Consider the following 10,091-nt stretch of genomic DNA (forward strand, 5'->3'; position numbering starts at 1 on the left):
TTGAATGTGACAAGTTGAATAACTGCAGTTTGGGAAACATTTAGTCTCTGTCCTCTTATGCACTTGTGATAGGTACCTCTTACCCACTTCTTGATGGTAGATTCAAGGGTGAAAACAGGGACTAAAAAACTTAGAGGGACTGGGAAGTATGGGTTCATGACATCTTGAGGTGGTTCTAAAATGTGTACAGCACTGAAAGTGAAAACCAAATGCAAACTTCCTGTGCTGCACATGTAGGAGACTGGATTTTTATTGCGGATGATGTGAGAAGTTTAAATATGAACAGGCAGATTTTGGAAGTGTTTGGAGTGTAAGGAGATAGATGTTAAGGTGAGGACAAAATGAGTAAGTGGTCGTAAAATGGACATAACCATGTACTCTTTGCCCAAGTCACCTAGCTGAACATGACTAGGACTATAGAAGTCTCCTCAAAATACTTTTTTTCTGTGGTACTGAGAATGGAACTAAGGACCTGTATATGTGAGGTTAAGTGTTCTACCAATGAGCTACGTCTCCAGCCCTTCAAAATACTTTTCAAAACCTCATTACAAGTCAGTCATGGACTTAGACCAAATTAGCCTTTCTTCCTTATAAGTTAATTATCTTAGGTTCCCCCCCCCCCCCGCCCCGCCACATGGTACTGGGGATTGAACTCAGGGCACTTGCACTTGGTAGGCTGATGCTCTAAGATTTGAGACACACTTCCAACTCACTTTTGCTTTGGTTATTATTGTCATTATTATTATTATTATTATTATTATTAGTAGTAGTAGTAGTATGTTGCAGTTTAAAGCTCAGGGCCTCATGTTTGGTAGGCAAGTATTCAACCACTGAACCATACTTCTAGCTTGTATTGGTTATTTTTGAAGTAATGCCTCACTTTATGATGCAGTCAGTCTGGGCTGCAGTAATTCTCCTTGTGCTTTCTGGAGTTACTGGACTCAGGAAAAACCTAATACCTCTTCCCATTCATGCTGGACTACTCATCTTTGTAATTTATGCAGCATGGATACACTGTATTCTTGTTTTTATCACTTGCTCTTGTAATTTATCACTCCATTGCAAAGCAACAGGGAAAAGGCTTTTAGTCAGAGGAACATGGCTTCAAATCCTCACACTATCTTTCTCCCTATGTAGAAAGATGACATTCCCATAAGCTACTTAACCTCCTCAGCCTTGATTGTCCTCATCTATAGACTGGAAAAGAGAATTAAAAAGAAAAAAAAAACACTGACTTGTAAACTACAGCAGTAACCCCCTTATCCAGTCTTACATTCCCAAGTTTCTGTTGTCTGTGCTCAACCAAATTCCAAAAATATTGAATGTAAAATGCCAGAAAAGATATAATTCATAATTTTTGTGGTTCCAGTCCTGGGGTTTGAGCTCAGGATCTAGGGGTTGTCCCATGAGCTTTTTTTCCCCTCACTTGAGCCATACCTCCACTTCCAGCCTCTCTGGAACTTAGGTGGAAATAAGGATCTCACAGACTTTCGTGCTTGGGCTGGCTTCTAACCGTGATCCTCAGATCTCAGCCTACTGAGTAGCTAGGATTACAGGCATGAGGCACAAGCACTAAACTCTAATTCATAAGTTTTAGATTATGCCTCATTCTGAGTAGTATAATGAAATGCAAATTATCCATTGTACAGCATATCCATACTCTATTCTCTACCCACCTGTTAGTAACTTAGTAACCACCTCAATTATAGATCAAACGTCTTAGTATAGAGTGCCTATTTTCATTTTTAAATATAATTTTATTGTTATTAAGATGTACAGAAGGGTTACCATTCCAGAAGTCAGAGAATGAGTACATTTCTTTAAAAATTTTTATTTTATTATTATTAAAAGTTTTATTTATTTTTGGCTTATGTAATACAAAGGAATGGAACCCAGGGCCACATGCATACTAGTCAAGCACTCTACCACTAAGCCACATTCCTAGCCTAACGAGTACATTTCTTTTTTGACAATGTCACCTCTTCCTTACCTTTCCCCCAGTTTCGCCCTCCCGTCCCTGACTACAAATTGCATAGTTCATTTTTTAAATTTGTTTTAAAATTTTTTATTTTTTTAAAGTTTTTATATCAAACTGAATTACAGAGAGGTTACAGTTTCATATATTAGGCATTGGATACATTTCTTGTACTGTTTGTTACCTCGTCCCTCATTTCCCCCTCCCCCCTCCCTGCAGTTCATTTTCCACATAGTGTCTACTGAATACTATGCCCACATTTGTTCATTCTTCCTTCCTCCATTTATGTGTCCCTCTTGCCCCTCCCCCAGACAGAAAAATACAAACAAACCAAAAACCCCAAACCAACACCAACACTAACATACAGTGCTTATTTTCAAATAACCCTTGTTTTTCTTAATTGTGGCCTCAAACTCAAGAGTGATGAGGATGGTGATTTCTATATACTGAGAGGCCACAAAGTGCTTCTGTTAAGTGAAAAGGTAAAATCTCTCAGCTTAGTGAGGGGAAAACATTATATGCTCTATTTGCTAAGATATGTGGTAAAAACAAAGTTATTTATGAAACTGTGGAAAAATTCTTGCAAAAATAATAACATTTTGTAGCCAGATGCTGGTGGCTCACACTTGTAATCCTAGCTACTTAAGAGGCTGTGATCTGAGGATTGAGGTTCAAAGCCAGCCTGAGGGAGGAGCAGGTAAGTCCAGGAGACTTTTATCTGCAATTAATCACCAAAAAAACCCAGAACTGGTGCTATGGCTCAGGTGGTAGAGCACTAGCCTTCAGTGAAAAAGCTGAGTTCAAGCACCTAGTGCTGGCAAGAAAGAGAGAGAGAGAGAGAGAGAGAGAGAGAGAGAGAGAGAGAGAGAGAGAGAGAGAGAGAGAGAGAGAGAGGAAGTCAGGTAAGCAGGAAGGAAGAAAGGAAGGAAGGAAGGAGGGAGGGAGGGAGGGAGGGAGGGAGGGAGGGCGGGAAGGAGGGAAGAAATGAAGGGAAGGAAGCAAGGAAGGGAAGAATGAAAGAAACAAAGAAAGGAAGAAGGAAGGAAAGAAAGACAGAGAGAGGAAGGAAGGAATGGAAAGGAAGAAAGATGAAAGAATGACAGAAAGAAAAGGAAGGAAGGAACGAAGAGAGAAAGGAAAGAAGAAGGAAGAAAAAAAGATTAAATTTATGGAAGATATGAGCAGAAAATATGTTTTAATTGCTAGCAGTGTGTGGCACCAGAAAGCTTTGAGCCTATGCGAAAACTTCAGCAATGGATGCCCTGAACCTGTGACAAGCTATTCACTACAAATAGGGAAGGTTATACAATATTCACAAATAGTTTTGGGCTGAAAAATAGATGTTACAGGAGAGGCTGTGATCTGTCAGTATAGAAACTATGGCCACATTTCCAGCAGAGTTGAAGCAGGTGAGGATAAAAGATACCAACCAAAGCCAAGTTTTGGTACCAGGATCAAACTCAGGGTCTTCTGCATACTAAGCAAATGCTGTAACAATGAGCCACACTCATAGCCCTAAAGCAAGTCTTCAATTGCAGTAAGGGAAAAAAGATGCCGAGTAGAATCTATATTTGTAAAGGTGAAAACGAGTCACCAAGGCGAAAAATACAGAGACCTGACAGGCTTGTCAGGTGGCTCATTCCTGTAATCTCAGGAGGCTGAGACAGAAGATTCAGATTTGAAGTCAGACCAGGCAGACAAATCCCTGAATTCTTATCTTCAATTAAGAAGTAAATGCCAAAAGTGGAGGAGGTGTGGCTCAAGAGGCAGAGTGCCAAGTGGAGGTATGGCACAAGAAGTAGAATGCCAGCTCTGATCAAGAAAAAGCAGAGCAAGAACATGAGTTCAAGCTCTAGGACTGGTGCAACAACCACAACAAATGAACACAACTTCTAATTACAATCTTATTCCAAAGGGCTTTTCACATCCAGACATTCAAATTGTCATGGCTTTTGACCTAATTCTAGAAAACCATTAGTAGCCTGATGTTGCATCACAGTGCCTATTGCATCACATGGATTTTGTATATATTCATTACACAAGAGCAAGAACAATGTTATAAAATGTTGTGAGATGAAGATGCCACACTTATATAAGTTTAGATAAATATTGTTATTAAAATTGTATTTTTTAATTACTGCTCATCTCTTGCCGTGACTAATTTTTAAATAAGCTGTACTAGAAGCATGCATGTATTTACAGGAAGACACAGTATATGCAGGGTTCAGTGCTATCTGTGGCTTCAAACATCCACTGGGGGGCTTGAAAAATATTTTCCATAGGGAAGACCACTGTATTGTGAGGCTTCCATGAGTTAACACCAGGCACAGAGCAAGTGTTTGTGAAGAAGTGCTTTCCATCCCTTCCCACTGCCTCTCCCTCTTATTAGTTCCAAGCCTCCAGGCAGTTCCTCTAGCTCCAGCTCAAATACCTCTTGAAGGCCCTTTTTGCCTCCCCCTTCACCATTTCCAATGTGCAGAGTAACTTCTTCTTCTGAGTACTTTCAGCTTAGCTCTCTGAGCCATTCACTAGCCTTCAAACATAGATTCCCTGGAACTGTTAGGTCTCTTCCCCATGTTCCTTAGCCTTCCCTGCCAATCTTTATAAGTTTTTTTTTTTTTTTTGCCAGTCCTGGACCTTGGACTCAGGGCCTGAGCACTGTCCCTGGCTTCTTTTTGCTCAAGGCTAGCACTCGGTGACTTGAGCCACAGCGCCACTTCTGGCTTTTTCTATATATGTGGTGCTGAGGAATCGAACCCAGGGCTTCATGTATACGAGACGAGTACTTTACCACTAGGCCATATTCCCAGCCCCTTCTTTATAAGTTCTTGTGAGTTCTTTTAAGGATGGCTGGGAATTTGTTGCATGAAGTTGTCCCTTGTGCAGGGTCTGGCCCAGAAAATGATGCAGTGAAATGTCTGTCAATCAAAGACTGTGGGCCAAGCTATCCTCACTGCAGACCTCCCCTGGTCCTCTTCCTTCGACCTGTACTTTGGTCCTTGACAACCCCTCTAAAAGCTCCACAGATCCTAGACCTCCATCCACCAAAGAGTCCTCTCAGTCTTCTAAAGGAGCTATGTCTTGGAATTCGTTGCTCCTAATGGAACTTCTTGCTCAGCAAGGAAGACCTCTGGCTGAAGGCAGGTCTTCTGATGGGTCCACTGGTAGAAGATGGCTGCCTGGGAGAAGGGCCTAGGAAATTCAGTTACCCTTGTATCTATGCACTGTACACTGCATTTCCCTTAAGTGCAGTGGCTTAAGAGGCGCTGAACTTATGTGGTAGCTTCACATGGAGTTTGGAAAGGAAACAGCTTCTCTCTCACATGTGCTCAAGCTGAGCCTGGTCAGGGGCAGCCATGTCTGTAGAGGAGAGAAGGCCAGACTCCATCATTTGGTCAGCATCCCACCCTACTTGCTGCCTTAGATACACCAGGAGAGGAGAAGGAGAAATCTGAGTCTTGGATGAAGCAACTCTAAGTCTGTGTCTCCAAAGTGAATGAATTTTAGGTTCATTGTTATAACTGCGTTAGCAAGGTCCACCTGTACTCAGGATGGGAAACAGGAGGACAGGGAAGCAGGGGAGATACATCCACCAAGTGGTAGGAGGCAGGTGGCAGACTGCACCAGGGAGTCCAAGCACAGGGACAGGAACTAGCAAGTCACTTAGTCATGTGCTTATCTACTACAACCACTCAATCAAGTATGGCTCACTGGGCCCCAATTTTGGAGATGAAGACATGAAGATTGGGTAGAGATGGAACTAGTAAGTGGCATACCCATGCCTTGAGCCCAAGATTGACTGATTCTAAGCCTAGCTCTTCATTACTTTACTAGCTTTGTCTGCTATGACATGTGTGTCCTCTGTTGTGGGGCAAAGATTTTGGGTTACACGTTTATTATAAAGCAATGAATTCTGAGACATAGCTCCACTGGTGACTCTAGCAGGCTGCAGCTTACCAGAAGCTTGTCCTTCATAATGCTCAGTGCTCATGTCATTTTGTGCAAACTCACTCAGATCTGGTACCAGAGACATTATACAACTATGTTGCAGTCACAGACTCTCAAGCCAGAAGCATGTGATTCTCTCCCAGCTCCAATAAAGTCTTCTCTACTCCTCTATCTTGGAATACTTTTCATTTCCATCTGTGCTTGGGCAAAGCTGTACTCATTTCTCAAGACAGAAACCAAACATCTCCTCCTTCACCATACTTTCTCAGAGCTGTGCAGCAGAACAATGCCTCTCTGCAAGGCCATAACCACTCCATACATTTCAGGTCCAGTGCCAATATCCCCTTCTCCACCTTGTGCCAATTCCCACAGTATAGTGCCTCCCCCTGCAAACTGTATCACACATTTTGCTAATGATATGAGCTGATAGTACAAGGGAGACTTTTAGAAGTACAAGGATGATTTTGTAAGCTTAATAGATGTATATTTATCCTAATATGGATTAGACTCTAATAATAATTAAGGAAAAACCTGGGTGCATAAAAAATTCTAATTTGTTGAATATTGGAGGCAGAATTAAATGAGTGTGTTTAAAGGAAAATAATTTTGTGTGTGTGTGTGTGTGTGTGTGTGTGTGTGTGTGAATTGGATTATACTACTCATAGGGCTGCTGGAGGGAAGATGAACAAGGGATGCTAAGGCTGTGGTAAGAAGTGCTTTTAGAGGTTCATTCCAGGTCTACTTCTCTACCTGGGAGTAAGTGGGCATGTACATGTAGTTTGTGATCATTTACCAATAGGTACATGCATGTAATTGTTCATAAGAGTGGGGACTTCATTTATGTTAGAGCTTGAACTCAGGGCTTGGGTGTTGTCCCTTACCTTTTGCACTCAAGACTAGTGCTCTATCACTTGATCCATTTTTCCACTTCTAGCTTTTTGCTGGTTTCTTGTAAATAAGAGTATCACAGATTTTCCAGTCTAGCTGGTTTTGAACCTCAGTCTTTGGATGCCAGCCTCTTCAGTAACTAGGATTATAGGTGTGAGCCACCAGTGCCCAGCATGTGTAATTTTTACATACACATTTATGATGCTGAGGAAGTTGAAAGCTTTGTATCTAAAACCAAAGTGACTAGAAGAGCAGTGATGTCATAACTATCCAAGGACAGGGAGGGTATGGGTACATAGACAGGCAGGAGGCAGTGGAATTGTGATTCAGGACATATTTTCTCTTTTGGCTCCTGTCCCAGTAAGAAAGTCAGAACACTTATTGAGAGCTGGTGCTGAGTAGCAGGCCAAGGCCAAGGGGGAGGAAGCAGCCAAGGCTGAGATCATAAATGAGTATCCATCCTAGAGACCAAGCAGAGAGACAGGCACAGGGGAAATTTCCGGTTGTAGATTCATGACCTCGAGGGGCCCTGGACTCTCTGAGCCACGTGTAGTTTCCATCTGGGCAGTGAAACACATGGACTCAATTGTTCAAAGGATTCTCTTAGCTCAGAAACTTGGAAGGTATGGAATTAGTCATGACATACATTTTCCAAGGATCTGAGCAGCCACCTTCTTCTAGGCAGTTCTGGTTACTGAGAACTCAAGAGTGGCACATCCCAGTGGCTTCCCTCAAGGGGCTCCCACATCTCCATCTTTTCCATGCATTTACTCCAGGGGACAGACTTGACCCCAAAGTATAGAGTAGAGGGTTCTTTAGAGACTTGGAAGGGCAATCACCCTTAGGGTTGGCACATGCCACCAAAGGTTGAGAAAGGCAAGGTCATTTGTAAATGTCAGGGCCAGCAATAGAATGAGGGAGACCTGGAGCATGCCCATTGTCACCCCCACCATGGTGCCCAAGGCAATCTACATCCATTCTGGGAAACCTCTCTGTTGGCTCTACTCAATTTATCTGTAAAGCTACCTTCTGCCAAGTCTGCCTACTTGTTTCCTAGTTGTTATGATCTTCAAGTGTTTTTAAAACCTACACTTCAAGATATGTATGTTTATATACATGTAATAGTGTGCTAATTGGTTTATAAACTAAAAACAGTCAAATATGGAAAATAAAATATGATTAAAAATTAGTGTTTGTGGAAATTTTAACACTTTCTTCCTGGACTCTACTAAAGGATGAACTCTCTGCTTTGAAGGCCACATTTCTAGCAAAAACCCCTTTTCCTTACAATCAGAGATGAGAGAAGGCAAAATAAAGATAAGTATGTATTATGCTTTATTATCTTTCAGGCTTTGTACTCAATGTTCTGCCTGTCTCATCCATTCATTTGCTCATTCATTCAATAGACTTTATTGTCCCTATTATATCTAAGCACTTTGCTGGACACTAGGGGAGAGAAATGAGGGAGGCAGATGTAGATAGAGAGTTTACAATCCAATCAGAGGAGACGGTAACCAAACATGCATGTAAGCAAGGCAGGGGCTAGCTCATGAGCACCCAAGAGGATGTGCCTTGGCATCAAGGCTGGAATGGGGAGGCAGGGTGCACAAATGATCAGAGAAAGTTTTTCTGAGCTAAGAAGTGACTAGTAAAAATTCTAACTGAGGGAACAGAAAAGTTTCAAGTCCATAAGCTGAGAAAGACCTGGAGAAATGGAAAGGAGGCTAACGTGTCTGTAACCCCTCTGTACATCACCTTGACAATAAAATAAAATTAAAAAAACCTTAATGAGCCAAGCACCAGTGGCTTGTGCCCTAGCTAGTGAGGATCACGATTCCAGCCCAGGCAGGAAAGTTTGTTGAGTTCAAGCCCCCGTGTTGGAGCACGCATGCACACATGCATGCATACACACACACACACACACACACACACACACACACACACACACCCCTTTAGTGGTCCTAAAAGCAAAGACATGACAGGATGTGTGATGGGGGGTGGGGCGGGGGTTACTGGGGATGGACCCATGGTGTCACATATGTGAGGCAAAGGCTCTTTCACTAAGATACATCCACAGACCCAGAGTGTGATTTATGTGTCTGGATGATCCCCATGTCCGCTATGTGGACAATGGGCTAGAGGGGTTCCAGCAAAGGTGAAGAGATCAGGAGGCTGTTATACTGGTGTGGTGTGCTACGACCAGGGAAAACGAAATAGAAATGGGCAGTCTCAAGAGATATTTAAACATCACAGCATAATGCCCACTGCATGCTCACCTAGAGCCAAATTACCATCCCATTATACCCAGAAAGGAACTGAGGCCTGGGGAAGTTCAATAATATGTGTAAGATCCCACAGCTTGGAAACAATAAAAGCAGGATTTACCTAGGGCTGCCTAACTTCCCTCCCAGTCTACTCAGAATTGGAATTCCATTTCCTGTTTCAGGGAATTATTCACCAGGACACTATAGGGTCTTCCTGTTTCAATCCTGAAAAATCCCCAAGTATTTCAAACAAAGGAAAATGATGGAGGATTATTTGACCTAGCAATCAGCCAAGGGTATACAAGTGATTAGAATAGTGCATTCCTCCTGGTTTCATAAACATTTTGAGCTCTAAGTAAGGAAAAACCATTCTTTCCTGGGATGGGGGTGGACAAGAGGAGGGTGGTGATGGTATATTTGGAAATAGAAAAAAGAAAAAGCTGCCAAGTTTTGCCTTCAAGGAAAACCCAGGGGACCAGGCCAAGACAGGGGAAGTGACTTGCCAAATCTCTCCTCACAGCCCCCAGAGTTATTCATGTGAAAAAGAAGGCAGAATTGTCCCTGACAAAGACATGAAGTCCTTTGCAGAGCACTTTGTTAGCAAAGCCTAGCATCCCTGTCACTAGGCAAAGAGCTGGAATGTTGCCATGGCAACAGGCAGCTGGGTCCCTGAATCAGTTCCAGGCCTGCTTAGGCAGAGAGGCCCAAGCCTATGGGGGCATTTCTCAGAGGCCAGGTGGGAGGGGAGCTGGGTCTGTGTTTGGTTATGTGGAGCCCTGAGTTCCCTTCCAGGTCACTGGGTTCTAAAACCTGTGTCTTCAGGAAGTATTTCCTGAGATTTCCAACTGCCATAAGCAACCCAGCTTGGCACCTTCAGGTCCCTTTTCCTAGTTCTCCCAGGCAGGTCCCCACATCTCTTTTAGTACAATGTTGGAGACTGAACCCAAGACCCTGCCATACATGGGTCAAGCACTCTACCAATGAGCTACATCCCTCCCACCTCCCTTTTCATTTTT

The 10,091-nt window shown here is 42.8% G+C and overlaps 1 protein-coding gene across 6 annotated transcripts in view; it reads right to left on the reverse strand.

Moving 5' to 3' along the window:
• Nhsl2 (NHS like 2) overlaps positions 1-10,091 on the reverse strand; it is a 272,880-nt gene that overhangs the window by 88,611 nt on the left and 174,178 nt on the right. The window lies entirely within an intron of this gene.

This window comes from Perognathus longimembris, chromosome 28 (genome assembly GCF_023159225.1).
Source record: "Perognathus longimembris pacificus isolate PPM17 chromosome 28, ASM2315922v1, whole genome shotgun sequence".
NCBI classification, from domain to species: domain Eukaryota; kingdom Metazoa; phylum Chordata; class Mammalia; order Rodentia; family Heteromyidae; genus Perognathus; species Perognathus longimembris.